Source organism: Tachypleus tridentatus, chromosome 7, assembly GCF_004210375.1.
Source record: "Tachypleus tridentatus isolate NWPU-2018 chromosome 7, ASM421037v1, whole genome shotgun sequence".
Classification (NCBI taxonomy): Eukaryota; Metazoa; Arthropoda; class Merostomata; order Xiphosura; family Limulidae; genus Tachypleus; species Tachypleus tridentatus.
This window is the reverse complement of record NC_134831.1, coordinates 157,677,711-157,695,516: the sequence shown is the minus strand read 5'-3', so window position 1 is coordinate 157,695,516 and position 17,806 is coordinate 157,677,711. Positions and strand designations below refer to the sequence as shown.

The window sequence follows — 17,806 nt, the reverse complement described above, 5'->3', positions numbered from 1 at the left end:
TATTGACCCTTAACGTTGGAAATGCAAGGCGTATTTTCAAACTATTACTATTTTCTTGTCTTTATGAGAATATGTTCAAAGGAATATTTATTAGAGTAGGCTTAACGTTAAAGTTACAGAGATAGAATCTTCAAACTTGGCATGCATTCCCATTTGACATTAAAATCAAATGACTTACCTTTAAACTTTAAGACCTTTCGGAACCCAAACACAAACAGTCGACCAAAGTCTATCTCTTATTTAAAACGAAAACAAAATACGAAAACTAGCATAACTTTCAAACTTTACACGCATATATTTATTCTCAACTTTTGAATAAACAGTCCAAAATAATGGATACCGCATTGTCATTCAAGAAGAGTGAGTCTGACAGTGTGTGTGCCTTCTCTGAAGAGCCTAAGACTTTTTGAAATCCCTCTAAAGTTTATTCCGGACACTTTCCACTGGTATTTGATGGACATATTTGGCTGCCCTCTCTTTGTTCTCTATGTTTAATTGATTAACGATCGGAACCAACGCTTTAGACGTGTCATACATTTTGATCTTTGGTTTACACTTAATTTTAAGGACAGTATTTGCTGTTTGTCTTTTGTGATTTAACTAAAACTGATGCCTCCTTCACTTATCATTGTTTCTTAAACGAAGTTGTAAAAGATACCAAACATTTATTTCTGTTTCTTATAACAAATTAAGCACACCCTGATTTCCAGTATACGAGCCAATGGAAATGTCCTTTTGCTTACTAAAGTCAAATCAAATTTCATTTTATCTGTTCAAGATCTCAATTTAACTCAAGAGGTAACATAATATGGTAAATTTAATATTTTTATAATGTGCTATACACTGCATGGTAAGGAGTAAGTGAAGTATAAACCCGTATAAAGTTTTCAACGTTATTTTACACAATAAAATAGACCTACTAACAAGGTTGTTAACATACTAACTATTCAAAAAGATCGTTTCCAGGTGGATCAGAGGTAAGTCTGTAAACTATATATACATTATAATTGTATAAACAGATATATTTTTCGTGTTTTTAAAGAGTCCAAAATAATAAGCATATATCTGTTCATACAGTTCTACTGTATACATAGCTGTATATTTTAAGGTTACAGTTATGGTTGCAGCCATGAAAAGCCAAAAATAAGAGGGAGTCCTCAATAGCCACGGCACTTGAAATAATTCTTTCATGGAAGATTAGAGTAAATTAATCTAAGACACCTTTTTATTCTTTTCAGTTTTTATCAGCTACACTGATGTGCGCCAGCAATACCAAGCGTGGGACGCGCCTATACCCAATTCGATTTTATTACTCATCAGGATCCTTTCCAGCCTACCCTTAAATGGAAATTATTTTAGGCATGATTAGAGTAAATTAATCTTCAAGAGTTTGACCTTCTGACTCCAAAAACGTAATTAGGTCTCAAATCGGTTGAGAGATGATAGAGCTATTAGCTAAATGTTTGTACTTTATATTTATACTTTCTATTTCATGTTAAGCTGAGAATTATATCTATTAAAAATTACCATAGAACATTGGTTGATAATTTCTGCAAAAAATCTAACTTCCTGATTTATTTATGTTTCTGACTTCCGTTGGGTCAGTGGTAAACTTGCAAACTTATAATACTGAAATCCAGATTCGATTCTTTGCAGCGGACACAGTGCAGGTAGTCCATTGTGTGGCTTTCCGTCACAGACAAAAATAACAATAAATAAACATTTTTGTGTTTCTGTTATTTGACGAGTAACACGCTAATTCAGTCAACAAATGTCCGGTAGATGGTGCCACGTACAAGCAATATCTTAATTTAGTAAATTTCGTTTTGTCATGTATAAAATATACAAGGGCTTACAACTATGACGATGCCATGGAATTATTGCTTAAAAACAGCTGGAATTTTCTGTGGTTTTTGTACAACCAAGAATACCAATAAATATTATGAAATACATTAGCTTCCGTTGATTCGTTTTATTGTATAAATAAATACTCGCCACTTTTAAAAAGTTACTTAGACTGTGTTGGTGACTTATCGTAGTAAATATTTACATATAAACTATGCATAATTCTGAAATTAGAAAGCCAGTTTTGCACACTATTTTAAGTATACTTCGTATCTCTCATCATTTGGTTCAATAGTAACTGAGCTGGTTTGTTTACACTTACACTCACGGGTGAGGCGTAAACTATAGGGCGCGCACCTACGATTACAGGAGCATTTGCAGTAAAAACCAAATAAACAAAAAAAAAAAGGCTATAAAACTACTGTACAAATATTACTACAATTAAATGATCAAGTAACAGCAAGTACTATGTAAAAATAATTTACACAAGATATTTTATAAATAGGTTATATGAAAGTGCGAGAAAGAACGTCTATGATTTGCTTGGAAAGGCGGCGCATTATTTTCTTATACCAACAACTCAACTGAGGATGGATTTTAAATAAAATTTAAAATTCATCAAAAGTCTACTACAATTTATTCAAAGTGCTTATGGTTAAGCTACTATTCATATTTTGAAATTGCACTAATATTCCCCACTTTCTTTGGCAATAGAAAAGACATGACTAATTTTAGATGAATTACTAACATTATTTTACTGATGAGCATAACGTAAGTAATCTTACGTTTTATTAATAGAACTAAAAGAAAATGATCACTAGTGGGGTAGCGGTAAATTAAAAGACTTACAAAGATAAAATCCAGGGTTAGATTATCTGCGGTGGTACTAAATACCTCTCCCTTTTAACATATATTTAAGAAATGTAACACAAGCTGGCCAATACAGCAGATAGGCTTTTATTTTATAATTATTATTTTCTTTTTTAATCATTATTATTATTTTATTTTCTTCTCTTTTGAATTATTATTCAAGTGAATATTTTCTCTGAAAGAAATAAAAAAAGGAGAAATAAAATAATTTCAGTATTATCGCATGTACTTTTGCATGTGATAGACGGAATGTTAAATTAACAGAGGGTGTGAAAGAAGTTAATTCAACAGAAGTATGTTAATATGAGAGGTAATCAATTCGAAGTATCAGTTATCAAACCTCACATCACATGGAAAGAAAGATTCGACTGACAAAACAGAAGAACGGTAAAACGAAGTTTCAGAAAACGTGTTAAAGTCTTAGAGATATTCTTTTGTAAATTATTGATTACTTTATTACTGTGTGTAGCCTACTGTTTACGAAATTCGAAAAGTAATACTGTTGAACACGCTTTTTGCACTTTCAGGTGTAGGCTAGTTATAGAACTTATAATTACACTATTCGATTAACAGTTCCCATGTATGTTTTAGTCACTGGTAAGAGATTTTTCATCGTTTGGTTAGCAGTTCGAAATCAGGTATGCCCATACATAAATTCTAATAAAAAAAAAACCCATAGCTACAATACACAAAAATCAGAATCCTAGAAATGAACACTCTCTGACTAGTTCGGCGTTTACAAAAAAAGTTATTATATTTGTTTGTTGAAATTAAGCACAAAGCTGCACTATGATTTCTCTGTACTTTGCACAACACAGGTATCAAAACTCGGTTTCTAGTGTTGTGAGTCCGAAAAGGTTATTAAGAGAAAGTGTTATTTGAACTACATCGTGGTCAATATGACGAAGAAACTTGATCTGCAGACATGGATTTTCGACTATTACAGCCAAATCATTTTAATAAAATAATATGAATTGGTATTTTGTTCGTTTCTTTTAACAGAACAGGGATACACCTCTCAAACCTACAAGAAAAATATTACTCTTTGTATAAATAAGAAATCCTCAGTTTCGGAATAAAAATATTTTACATGCTAACACCATAAAATAAATGAACAGGTCATATTGCATGACGTCTCACTAGATGTCAGCACGTTAATTTATTTTATTTTTTTATTGGTACTGAGACTCATCATCAGAACCCTCACACAACAAATCTATAAAACAATGGCAAGATAATATGTATATTATTGTACAAACGCTAAAAAAGTGCTCAAAAACACTCATATGCATATACCCTCATATACTGAGTGCCCTTTTCAAAATTACCCAATGGTCAATTTAAGTTTGAGTCATAAAAAATCGCAACAGAGGTTGTATACATGCACATAACACGTGTGATTTCATAAATTAACCAAACGAAATCCCTCAAAAATGGGGAAGTATTGACTTTTGTAAAATATAACATCTTAACACCCCCTTTAGGAAGTGTAATAACTTTTATAAGTACATACCTTAGCTTTTCTTCTCAGGGGAAGTGAGTAAAGAAGTTAAAACCCTTTCTCTATGATTATTAGTCTTAAATAAGGGGTTATATTGAATCTGAAGCTTGGGTAATTTAACATGTCTATTCAGTCAAAGTGTCACATAAGGTACCGCATAAAGTTGAAAATACAAAATGTGGTAGCTAGGACACGACTAAAACAGTCTGTAATAAAAACAGTAGAGTTAAAACTAAAGGGGGGAAAGGGGGTGGCATTCATATCCGATTCATTATACTAAGAAAGCATTCGATACTCTACAACATTATTATAGGCTTCTATGTAATTTTTTTTACAACCTTAGTGCAGTGTTAATTCTTAGTATACCATACAAATAATCTCTTAAAATCTTAATAGCTATAGGGCTGTTGCATTTTACATAGCTTCTTATAAAATACTTTCATTTGTAATATGTATAGCTATTATTCTTTATACGAAATAATTATTGCTCAAAACTGTTTCTTTATTTCTTTATATGTCAGTGGTGTTTTCATCAAAACAGTACAACTTTTTAATTTCATAATATTGTTGTTACGTTATTATTTGATTTGGCGAGTCTTTTAAATTTTTTTTTTTCTTTTCTGGTGAAAATAATTCGCAGTCCAATCCACGTTACTATAAACATAGGTTCTTTCTTCCATAAAGTTTTTACAAGCTGCCTTCACTCTTATGTTATTTGAGCTTGTAGGCCTACGTTTACAAATGACGTTCATGCGGAAAGGTCTCGTTAACGGTACAAAACTAACATAAAAATAAACTTGTTTGTACAATTATTCACGGTTAATCAATCGACAAACTGAAAACATGCGATAACACCAATCCATACTACACTGAATGACTGGCATTCTACGAACTGAAAACAATAGTTAATGAGTGCTGCAATGATTCGTAACAAGCAGCTACTTAACTTACTCACTGGTATTTATATCTCACTTCTAGATAGATATTCGTTGAAGGTACTAGATTTGTTGACGTCATCTAGAAGATTCTAGGCTAATTTTTATAAACTTTTTTATCTTAGCGTAAAGCACCCTCTAGCAAACATCCATATTAAAAATATAGCATATAACAATATAGTTGCTATTATGAAGAGTATGATGGTAGAGTGAAGTGTGGCATTTATCTTTATGATTACCACAAGATAAACATATTGTAACAGGCATGCAAATAGTATTTTCAGAATAATGTGATGTAATATATTTTTCATCCTCCCCTCTGTTGTTGTCACATATTAAAGGGTTTTATTTCTTTTTCAAGCCTGGAATGGCCTGGTGGATACTGCCCTCGATTCGCCATCGCAAACTCCCTTCGCACCGAATATACAGCCCTGGATTAACTATTAAGCAAAATAAGCACGTGCTTAGGGCACCACAGAGTTTTGCCCCTAGTTATGATGCCCTTAACTCTTTCACTGCTACACACAACTTTAGCCGATATTTTTGTAATTGTCCTTATCTGCCGTGTTCGACTTTACTCTACATTGTTAAATAACGTTTTCTTTGGCTCGGTGAGTGACTAAAGTTTCGAGAAACTACTAAAATATGTATCTGAAGTCATTGATTTGCAAAAGATTACTGTAAGGAGTGTGTTTTTCTTATAGCAAAGCCACATCGGGCTATCTGCTCAGCCCACCGAGGGGAATCGAAGCGCAGATTTTAGCGTTTTCTTAATCATTCCTTCTGTTGTGGCTAATTGTAAGAAATTACAGGCAGTGGAACTATTTTGTTTTACCTTTTACTGCTTTATTCAGTCACATCTACAGAAAAATAAGTCAAACGAAATGGTGACAGATGTGTACAGAGACGTGGCTAGTTTTTTGGTTGTTTTTTTTTTCACAGCCCCTCAATGGCTCAGCTGTATGTCTGTGGACTTACAACGCTAAATCCCGGGTTTCGATACCCGTGGTGGGCAGAGAACAGATAGCCCATTGTGTAGCTTTGTGCTTAATTAAAAAAAAAAAAAAAACAACACTTAAAAAGAAATACCTACTTAAGGCTCTCAAACTAACTTTCAAGTAAGAAAAGGTTTGCGATAATCATCGATTTCAAACTACTCCTTTAATTATGGCCCGGCATGGCCAAGCGTGTTAAGGCGTTCGATTCCTAATCCGAGGGTCGTGGGTTCGAATCCTGGCCGCACCAAACATGCTCTCCCTTTCAGCCGTGGGGGCGTTATAAAGTTACGGTCAATCCCACTATTCGTTGGTAAAAGAGTAGCCCAAGAGTTGGCTGTGGGTGGTGATGACTACCTGCCTTCCCTATAACCTTACACTGCTAAATTAGGAATGGCTAGCGCAGATAGCCCTCGAGTAGCTTTGCGTGAAATTCAAAGCAAACAAACAAACGTTTTTTTTCGGCTTCTGTTTTCGTACGTTATATTTGGGTTATTGTCTCGTTTGTTTCAGTTTTATTTCCGTCAGTATTGCATTATTTATGTGTGTTTTGTAATATTTTTATAAATGTTTCTCACTGAAGCTTTTGTGAGCTGTAATTTTTTTGGCTTCAAACAACTTGCTGTAAAAAAAAAACCTTCGTGTGTGAGTACATGTTTTGATTTGAGGTGTCACAATGTGGCTCAAGTCTCACAACTGATCTTACCTTGCGTGTAAATTTTCCAGATATCTCTCGCGTTAATGTTGATGAAAGCTGCTCTTCAAGACAGTGTGAAGTTGAAATAATTGCTGAAAATAAAAATCTACTGGACTATGGGAAAATGCTTCAGTTTACAAAAGATGAAGAAACTAAAGCAAAAGATCTAGGATTATGTCTCGATTTCTCTGCTGATGATGTGGCTTATTGAATTCCTTGTGGACCCACTGACTGTCAACACCACGATGGGCCATTTGGCAAGTCTTGCGGACTTTCAATAGTGGCAAACCAACGAGATACGGTTCGCAAAAACTTTTCTTTGGGGTAGGCCAATAGTGAGCAATAGAAGAGAGAGCGGTTATTGTATTCACCATCAACAGGGTCAGTTTCTTGCTTTGTTTATAAACCTTTTGCCCGTAAATTTTCCTCGCGTTTTGTTGAAAGAGAAGGATTCAGTGACTGGCGAAACACTATTGTAATTGATCATCATGAAAGAAGCACTACTCATCGAGACTCTGTGATAACATACTTAACTCGCACACAAGGTTTAGGCACATTTCGAAATATTTCTTACTTGTCCAAAACCACATGTGGAGATTTCATTGAACCAATGGCTCAGAAGGTCCACGCGTTCATTATTGATGAAGTAAATTGTTCTAGTTATTTTAGCTTCTCAGTTGAATCGACGCCAGATCTATCACATATAGATCAGTTAAGTATTGTAATTCAATACTTAAAAGACGAGCGGCCTAATGAGCGCTTTTTAACCTTTCTGGAACTAAAAAGCCATACCTGTGTGGAAATGATAAACCAGGTATTGCAGTACTTACGTGAAGTTTGCAAGCTTAATTTTTCAAAACGTAGGGATCAGTCTTACGACAATGCTGCTAACATGTCTGGGCATTATAGGGGGATGCAGCAAAATATTTTAGAAGAAAATAAGTTTGCCATATATGTGCCCTATGCAGCTCATTCACTAAATTTGGTAGGCCGAAGCACTGTTGACTAATGTCAAGTGGTAGTTAATTTTTTTCTCTGCAGTACATTTGCTCTATATTTTTTCAGCCTCACCCAGCCGGTGGAAAATTCTTAAAGCTTGTTTTGGAAATAAAAGTGTGTTCAAATCCCTCTCTGATACAAGATGGGAAACACATGCTATGGCAACAACAGCAATTTTGAAGTCTTTCTTTAATATTTTGGATGAAGACCAGTCACAAAAGGGAGACACTAGAATAGAAGCAGACAGTATTGCAAATAAGATGCAAGAGCTAGAATTTGTTTTGATGTTGATCATGTGGGATGAGATTTTGCAAAAGTTTCATAAAGCAAGTCAAGTTCTGCAAAATAAAGATGTGAACTTAAAAACATGTGCAGATCTGTATGGGTCATTAGCTGACCAACAACACATTTTAAGGAATTACTTTGAAAGATTTGAAGCAGTTGCAAAGGAACTACTACCAGATGTTGATTACAATGCAGCTTAAACTCGCAAGCGTGTCAGAAAGAAGGTACTCAATGGCGGAGATGCACAAAAAGTAGATCTGAATGCCAGAGATAAATTTTGTATCACCACCTTCTACACTATTGCTAACAAACTAGAAACCCAGATAAGAAGAGGAGAGGTGTACAAAGAAATACAAACATATTTTCTTTCCTTAGTGATGTGCCAAGTGATGTCACTTCATCTGCTGAAACTGAAAGATACTCTCAGTGCCCAAAGCTAACTGATGCTTACTCAGATGACTTGGATACTAATCTCTCTGACGAGCTTCAGCAGTTTCACTTAAATGTGCGCCGTAAGTTCAGTGCAACAGAAACTGTAAAAACTGTCGTGCTGAACTTTATAAAATAATTTCAGAAGACAAAAATTGAGTCTACTTTTCCAAACGTAAACATTGCATTGCGTATATTTTTAACATTAATTGTCACAAATTGCACAGCTGAGCATTCATTTTCTCAACTCAAGAATATTAAAAATCTCAAAAGAACAACTATACGACAAGACAGGCTGGATACCTTCTCTCTGCTAGCTATAGAAGCAGATTTGTTACACCAAATTAATTTTGAGGACTTGATCAAAGACTTTGCAAGTAAAAAATCTCGAAGAAAACATTTTATAATTTAAATAAATATTAAGGTGTAAGTAAATAATTTGCTTGCAGGGTTTTAAGTTCAAAATGAGAAATTGTTAATATTAAAATAAGAATTTTTTTGAATAAAAGGGTTTTGACTAAATTTTTCATTTTTGTTAACATAAAAGTAGGAATTTGTGAAAATCAAAGTAAGAATTTTTAACGTCAAAGTGTGAATTTGTTAACATCAAAATGAGAATTGTTAACTCAGAGTGAAAACATATGTAAGGTAAAAATAATTATTTTTAATTATCACTAATCAAAGAAGTGATTTCCCTCATCATTTCTAAATGAAAGGCCTCAGTTATTGCTTGATTTTGATCCATTCCAATTCTGTAAAATAAATAAAATAAAAAAGTTTTTATTTAATATTGTTGTGTGGTCTGGCCTGGAAGAAAACTGAAGAAGGGTTACAAATTTTCAAACTTTTATTTCAATTTCAGCACATATTGAGTCTTAATGTTTTGTCAGTTAAGCAATGGAGGGGCTGAGGGGGGCACCATTGTTGGGCTGTGCTTAGGGCATCAGTTGCCTTTAATCCGACCCAACGAATATGTTCGCATTTTCATCCGTAGAAGCGTTATAATAATGTACGATCAATCCCAATATTCTTTGGTAAAAGAGTAGCCCAAGAGTTGGCGGCGGGTGGTGTTGACTAGCTATCTTCCATCTAGTCTATCACTACTAAATTAAATATACGTTGGCGCATATAGCCCTCAAGTAACTTTGAGCGAAATTCAAACCAAACTTTCTTTCCGAAAACATTATGCGAAACAAAGTTATAATGTGCGTGGTACAGCTTGTAGTTTTGACCTACACAATGTAAACCCAGCCAGACACAAGTGGTGAGAACACGTCCACGTACATGCTTACACGGAAACAAAAAGACACATATCTTTTTTCACCTCCGGCTCAATATGACTCCTTCAACTTATATCATGAAGGAAACAGCTGTTTATATATAACACACATACATACACATATACGCCCACGTTTTTGTCTCCAATACATCTCAGTCACATTTACTTAACTAATTTTTACAAGTAATGATCTGCGTAGCAGATACGGACGAGAAGAATTTCACACTTGGTATAGGATTAAGTAAGCATTTCCTCAAAGTGCTTTAACTCAAGTTTGAACAGCATGATGTTTCATCGAATATCTCTAACATTGAAAATTAATCATTCTTTACTCTTTTAACGATGAAGTAAACCGCGAAACGCTTTTCAAAGCTGGTAATGGCACCTTCAATGGACGTGGGTAGCTGAATGCTCCCAAATCTTCATCTAAGCATTACCTGACTGTGATAAAATAGCAAGGTAAATAAAAAAAAACGAGAAGCTAATGTACATTTGTTTAACCTAAAACTCTCCGGGTCGTGAGAGTCTAATTTATACACTCTGTTTTGTTTTCACTGAGGAAATATTTGACCAAGTTGTATGGATAAAAAGTTGTATGGATAAAAGTTTTTTTTGTTTGCTTGTTTTTAACAAGCAAACAAAAAAAACTTACAAAATAAGATCTAAGTTTTGGTTTGTAAAAAACCGTATAATTTGATTTAATTTTTTACCATTGTTTACGATTGCGAAATCTCCATATTTAGTTGGGAGACACCGTGTTGAAGAAAATTTATTTATTTTACTATCGTTGGCCAGATAGTTTCATTTACATATATATATATATATATATACATACATACCTATCAGGCCACATCAGATGAAGTAACGATGTTTTTGCTAATATTCTTGGTCTAAATCAATTTATATTTAATAACTACAACTTACTTTTTATTTGTTTTATTTTTATAAGCTTGACAACAATTCTCAAAAAATGACGATATTAGTTATAAGAGTAGTTTGTCGTAGCCTATCGTACATTCCGAGCCTAATTAGGCTCACCTGATGTCCGCAAATGGTTCAACGTTAAATTTGGTGGCTTATAACAATAAATACCGGGTTTCGATACCCGTGATAGGCACAATACATTATGTCGTTCTGCGTTTCAAAATAAACAAGCTTGTCCCAAGTCTTGTCACAGCAGAAAACTTTCGTAAATTTGAAACAAATATACTTTAAAAACTAAAATGTTTTAGAATAAAAATAACGTTTAAAGACACTACAGCAATATTCCCAGACCTGTAGTTAGTGCTTTAATCTCTTAAACTTCTCATTAAATTATGTTGTTCTTCTTTGCAAGAGCTGCATTTATCCAAAAACATTACTTCTTACACCACTTCATTTACTTTACACTGACCTAAATAGTTTACAATCTGCTGATTACAATCGTATGTAAACTTCGCCTGCAGCTATTTTCAAAGCTTAGTTCCATTAGTTTTCACATCGCATGCTGTGGAGTCAAAAGAGACTGTGAACAAGAGGTTGTATTAATAAAATGAGAGGAAGAGAAAAGAATTACGTGAAAAACAAAATATTGATAATTATATTATATTGGGATAGGCAGAATTCTAGTCTATAAAATAAATCGATAAATGTGTGTCTACAGGCGAGACACCAGAGAACCCTACAGAAGTGTAATTTTGAATATTGATAAAAACATTTTCGTTGCGAATTATAAAATGGCAAAAAAAAATTCCAAAATACCATCGAGCAAAATAATTGTTGAACTGGAGTTAAGATTATTATTTTAGCATAAACTTTGATATACAGGTGTCTATTCCACACCTGAAAGGTCCTCTACTGTTCGGCTAAGGCGACTTTGAAGCAGTTTCGCTTTTTATAACTTTATAACACATAATGTAACTAAAAATAATGTCTTTAATTCCTTGACATGTCACCTAAAGTGGAATAATAATTATCCTTCAGTGCTAGTATGGGCGAAACTGTGACATTTTGCTCAAAATATATGTACTTAGTACTCCCAATATTTCTGAAACACTTAATTTTCTAAACTGCACGCTAGGTGTTGCTAAAAAAAGCCTAAACGCATAAGATACTGAATATTTGTATTTGCGTCTTGTAAGTTCGACGTTTTCAAAATATTGACTTTTCAATATGAATGGCATCTCATGCGCACATGGGCTTAAGTTCAGGCGCAACAAAGCCTAGGTACTTCTTAACCATTTTCCAATTAATGTCACTTGCTACCACAAGAGCTTTGTTTAGTTTCTCTCAATTGAATAATGGGATTGATTGTCACCTTTATAACGCACCCACAGATAAAAGTGAAAAGCGTATTCTTAAGCATCGTAGCTAGAACCTTGGATTCTTCCTACACACAGACCATGATGACGACTATTAGGCCATGCTTGTTCTGGGGTCATTGTAAACGTCCTTAAACTTCTACAACGGTGCTCGCAGAAAATAAAGTTTAGTTTAACGTTGATTAATTTCTTATATCTAGCTCATCAAAGGTGTTGACATTTTCTGCACAAGTGTATTTCTTTAAAATAAATGAGAACAATATTCCACAGTTAGATACCAACGTCAGATAAAATACGAAAATTAAAAGTCGGCGAGTCATTTAATCACGCGCTACTTCTATTCGGTAGTTTTTCAAGGCCTGAAATTTTTTAAACTATTATAAATGAAAAACAAAACAAAACGCAGTCATTACATCTCATTAACTATTCACGTTCCACCCGTTTGAAAGATCAAACTGGTTATAGGCTACTTACAATTACTTTAATTATTTTACGAGGGTACATTGCAGGAACAGCCGGCGATATATATTTACAAAACTGTTTTGTTAACCTTCAAGGAATATCCATGTGGTCTGAAAGTAAAAGTATGTTTACTGTTCAACTTGTCACCAATTCATCTTTATGCTTTAAAAATTTACATACGGATTTATGCAAGAAATCTACAAGTAAAACACATCTCATTTCTTCAGTCTTTCACCAGGATTGGCTACTTATTTGGTTTAAATCCCTCGAAAGTTGCCCCTTCCCCAGTGGCACAGTTATGTCTGCGGCTTACATCGCTAAAAACCGGGTTTCGATACCATGGTGGGCAGAGCACAGATAACTTTTGTAGCTTTATGCTTGATTACAGATAACAACAACCTCTAAAGTTATTGCAGGAATATTTCCTGACTAGTAGTAAATAGATAACATTATCTACATATATCATGAACAATGCGTAATATGGGAAGAGGCTGCTATATCCTTTATAATTTATTCCAATGTAAAATAAACAAAACTACATGATAATGATATGCATAGCCACTTGAACAGTGTTTACACTTGTTATCTATACAGCCATCGAAAGTAGAAGGATACTGACCTATGCACGAGCGAGTTATGTTAGCAAGGGGTAAGCAGCAAGAATAAGACGAACATGATCTGAACCAAAGGTTTAGGGTGACAAATGTAAGCATAAAAACAGTTGATAACTTTTTTGTTGTTGCAGGTTTTTCAGACGTTTGTTTCCAAAAATCGTTTCTCCTTTTGTTTCTCTTAAAAGCTGCACATTTTGCTGTCTGCAGTCTGTTCTCCCCCGGGGAAACGAACTCCTGACTCTAGCATTGTAACTCTCGAAGGTTGCTACGATACCCAAGAAGGACAGTTCTTGTTGTAATAGTCTAAATGATATCTTCTAGGAACAACAAATAACGTACAAAGTTTAAAATCTCCACCATATGTGTCAAACAGAAACAAGGAACCATCTTACTTTCCTCAGGTTGATAGACTGAATGGAGACAAAAATTCCGAGCGTTTCTTTCCGTCTCTTGTGTTAACTAGAGTACCTTATGGGTTGTATGTTATTTTTTTAACAAAGTGTGAAAATCCTATAATTAACGAATACAATAATTTAAACTGGATTTTGTTTTTCAAGGTCAAAAAGGAGAGAGAAATCAGGTACGGAAACACGTATTTTCCGTACTTCAATGTTTGTTACGTATAACGTGACTGCTTGTACGTGACTTACAGTGGTTGGTCAAACAAAGTCGATAGAAGATTGCGGAAACACCACACGTCATCTTCAACATTTTTCACCTTGAGAAAAAACTTTATGCACTGGCATAACAAGCACCAAATATCACAACATAACAACGCCCTCTGCTCAGGCAGTTTTCTTCTTCCAAAATATATATATATAATGAAATATTTCACTTAAGATTTTATTTTTAATTCACGCTTCCTCCATGAAAGATAATTTTGTACGAAGTATATATAATGTAAGAGAAAACAAACAGTTTAATACTAAATTAAACTAGATGACGAGAGAGAATGATTTCTTGCAAATGATGCTAAAATCGTCAAGTGAAATATTTTAAAAGCGTGACACAAATGTGAAACGAAACGAGTCATTCAAAAAAAGATCGATTTGTAACACATCAAAATACGGCCCTGTAGAAGTGATATACCCGTATACCGAGCTACAGAAGAGATACCCTACACGGCCAAAAGTATATGAACACTCGACTATCTGATGTTGGGAGAGAAGGCCTGGTTTGCAGTTTGCATTCCAATTCATCCCAAAGGCGTTCGATTGGGTTGAGATCAGAACTCTGTGCAGGCCAGTCAAGTTCTTCCACACCAACCTCGGAAAACCATGTCTTTATGGACCTCGCTCATTGCACGGGGGCATTATTATGCTTAAACAAATTAGGACTTTTCCCAAACTGTTGCCACAAAGTTAGTAGCACACAATTATCTAGAATATCATTGTATACTGTAGCATTAAATTTTCCCATCACTAGAACTAAAAGGTCAAGCCCAAACCATGTAAAACAGCCCCAGACCATTATTCCTCCTCCATAAAACTATACAGTTGGGACTATGCATTCAGGTTGGTAGCTTTCTCCGGACATCCGCCAAACACAGATTTGTCCGTCAGACTGCCAGATAGTGAATGGTGATTCATCACTCCAGAGAACGCGTTTCCACTGCTCCAGAGTCCAATGGCAATGTGCTTTACACCACTCCAGCCGATGCTTGGCATTGCACATAGTCATCTAATCCTTGTGTGCGGCTGCTCAGCCATGGAAACCCATTTCACGAAGATCCTAACGAACAGTTTTTGTGGTGATGCTTTCACAGGCAGTTTGGAACTCGGTAGTGAGCGTTGCAATTGTGAACAGACGATTTTTACGCGCTACGCTCTTCAGCACTTGGTGGTACTGTTCTGGGAGCTTGTGTGGCCTACCACTTCATGGCTGAGATGCTGTTTCTTCTAGACGTTTCCACTTCACAATAACAGAACTTACAGTTGACCGAAGCAGCTCTAGCAGGGCAGAAATTTGACGAATTGATTTGTGATTTGTTGAAAAGGTGACATCCTTTCACAGTGCCACGTTGAAAGTCACTGAGCTCTTCAGTACATCCCATTCTACTGCCAATGTCTGTCTATGGAGATTGCATGGCTGTATGCTTGATGTTATGCACCTGTTAGCAATGGCTGTGGCTGAAATAGTCGAATCCATTAATTAGAAGGGGCGTTCACACACTTTTGGCCATGTAGTGTATAATAGTGTATGCAGCTGCAGAAGTTACATAACATTATACTGAGTTGCAGAAGTGACATGACAGTATACGGAGCTGCAAAAGTTATAAAACGAGTAAGTTATATAAGAGTATACGGAGTTGCATAAGTTATATATCAGCAAATGGAACTGAAAAAGTGACGTATTGGTATACGTACCTGCAGAAGCGGTATTTTTTAGCTTCTAAACTTGTCAGGTTTATAGCACAACTCTGGAAGATTTCATTTAAAACGTGCTAGTTTTAATCTGACTTTAACATGTGATGCAGAAGTTTTGTATTACATAGTTAATAAGAGCTAATCAAAAGTAGGCTAACTATATTAAAGGAAAAAAATCATCATTAATAGTATTATTTAAATTAACTAGAAAATGAAGTACGTCATTACTCGTGTTCCATATAAGAGGGAGTAGCAAACCATATTTTATAAAATGATGTGCGAAGAGGTAATGAAGACTACCGCTTTGTACAGCACGGAGTGCTGACTGTTTAGCACTTTGTGCGTTCATTGAGAACGTGAAGCACCATATTTTCCAAGAAGTGCTTAAAATGAATAACAAAATAGTCGATTAATGTAATAAACAATAAGGAACTGATAAAATATTTAGTCCTAGCCACTTACAACATGATTAGAGCGTTTTCTGTTATTAATCTTTTTCAATTTTTCTCGTTTTTACAAACTTAAATACGTAGGCTAATGAAAAAAGCATTTAATCTACCTGAGAAAGAAACGAACTAAAAATAGTAATTTCAGTTATAAGTGTCGGGAATTATAATTCCACGTTACAAACAATATATAAATACATACTGCCTATTTAATTATTTATGAAGAAACAAAAATAATGCCGGTTGTTAAGTTACTTTCTCTTTCAGAATTTTCACACAAAGCTTCACAAAGAGTTTTCTAAGCATAACTGTAACTAATTTTAAACTTACAGATTACAGCCAAAGTAGCTAGTCAACAACACCCATCGTTAGATCATAAGATACTGTATGTAACTGAGTAGTGAGATTTGACCTATAACACACTTACAGCTCCAACATTCGGAGCTCGTTTATGAAGCATCTAGCCTTAAAGCAAGAATCCACAGATTCATGGCTTAATTAAGTTAATCATTAAATCACTTTAGGCCTAATTGTCGAAGTCCAAGAGATTTTAAAGTGGAGAAAAATTGTAAACTTTGGGTGCTGTTTTGTTTGGTTTTAGATTATGCGATTTGGGGAATGTTATACATCTATAGATAAAATGACAAGTATTAAAAGATATGTCAATAAGAGGATTATAACAAAATTCTTCACCCTCACTTGAGGACCAATACCCAATAGAAAGAGATATGTTAAATAATTCACTGTCGGTCTAATACATTTACTGTATGGCATGACCAGGTGGTTAAGGCACTCGACTCGTAACCCGAGGGTCGTAGGTTCGAATCCCTGTCCCACCAAACATGCTCACCCTTTCAGTCGTGGGAGAGTTATAATGTGACGGTCAATCCCATTATTCGTTGGCACAAGAGCAGCCCAAGAGTTGGCGGTGGGTGGTGATGACTAGCTGCCTTCCCTCTAATCTTACATTACAAAATTAGGGACGGCTAGCGTAGATAGCTCTCATGTAGCTTTGCGTGAATTTCAAAACAAACCAAGCCAAAATCGTTCCTACCAGTTCGTTAACAAACAGATGTCCTATAAAAAATAACTACAAATATTTCTGCATAATTTTTTATCTATTTATTAAATTGTTGGATAATAGGCAGGTTTGAGCTTCAGATAAGGTTGAGTTTACTGAACGATAGAAGATTACATTACACTTGAATGTCAAACATTACGAAAGTTACTAGGTTACACAAGGATCTGATCTACGATATTTGTATTTGAAACAGTGTTAAGGTTATTGGCTAACACAAACATCTTGTAGTTAAAACACCATGAAGACTGAAGGATTGTTTTAGAGCTAAATCTTGACTACTATATTTGGAAACAAGTAAAGCTGATTGAATCGTATTCATGAACTGAATCCACATCACATTTTCTATTGATAGATAATGCTAGTGGAACATCTGGAAAACAAACAAACAAAATAATACTCATATTTTAACGAGTTCAACACCCATCACTTTACAATTAAGATATACTTAACTTATCTACTTCTAAATTAAAAAACGGCTGGTATGGGTAGAGAAAGCACTAACAGAGGAGTGAACAACGTTTCGACCTTATTCGTTCATGTCATACAATTGATAATAAAAGCGTTAATAATCTGCATCTGATAAGAGTAGATGTAAACAGGTTAGTGCGATAGCTTAATAGAAGAAATTTACAAAATAAACTCTTGATGACGAGAAACCCATTTGAAGTAAAAATGCAATTCAGAACAGCTGGTACTTGTATT

The 17,806-nt window shown here is 34.6% G+C and overlaps 1 protein-coding gene across 3 annotated transcripts in view; it reads right to left on the bottom strand.

Moving 5' to 3' along the window:
* The window catches only part of LOC143256996 (dihydropyrimidinase-like), a 105,154-nt gene that overhangs the window by 49,307 nt on the left and 38,041 nt on the right, over nt 1-17,806 (bottom strand). The window lies entirely within an intron of this gene.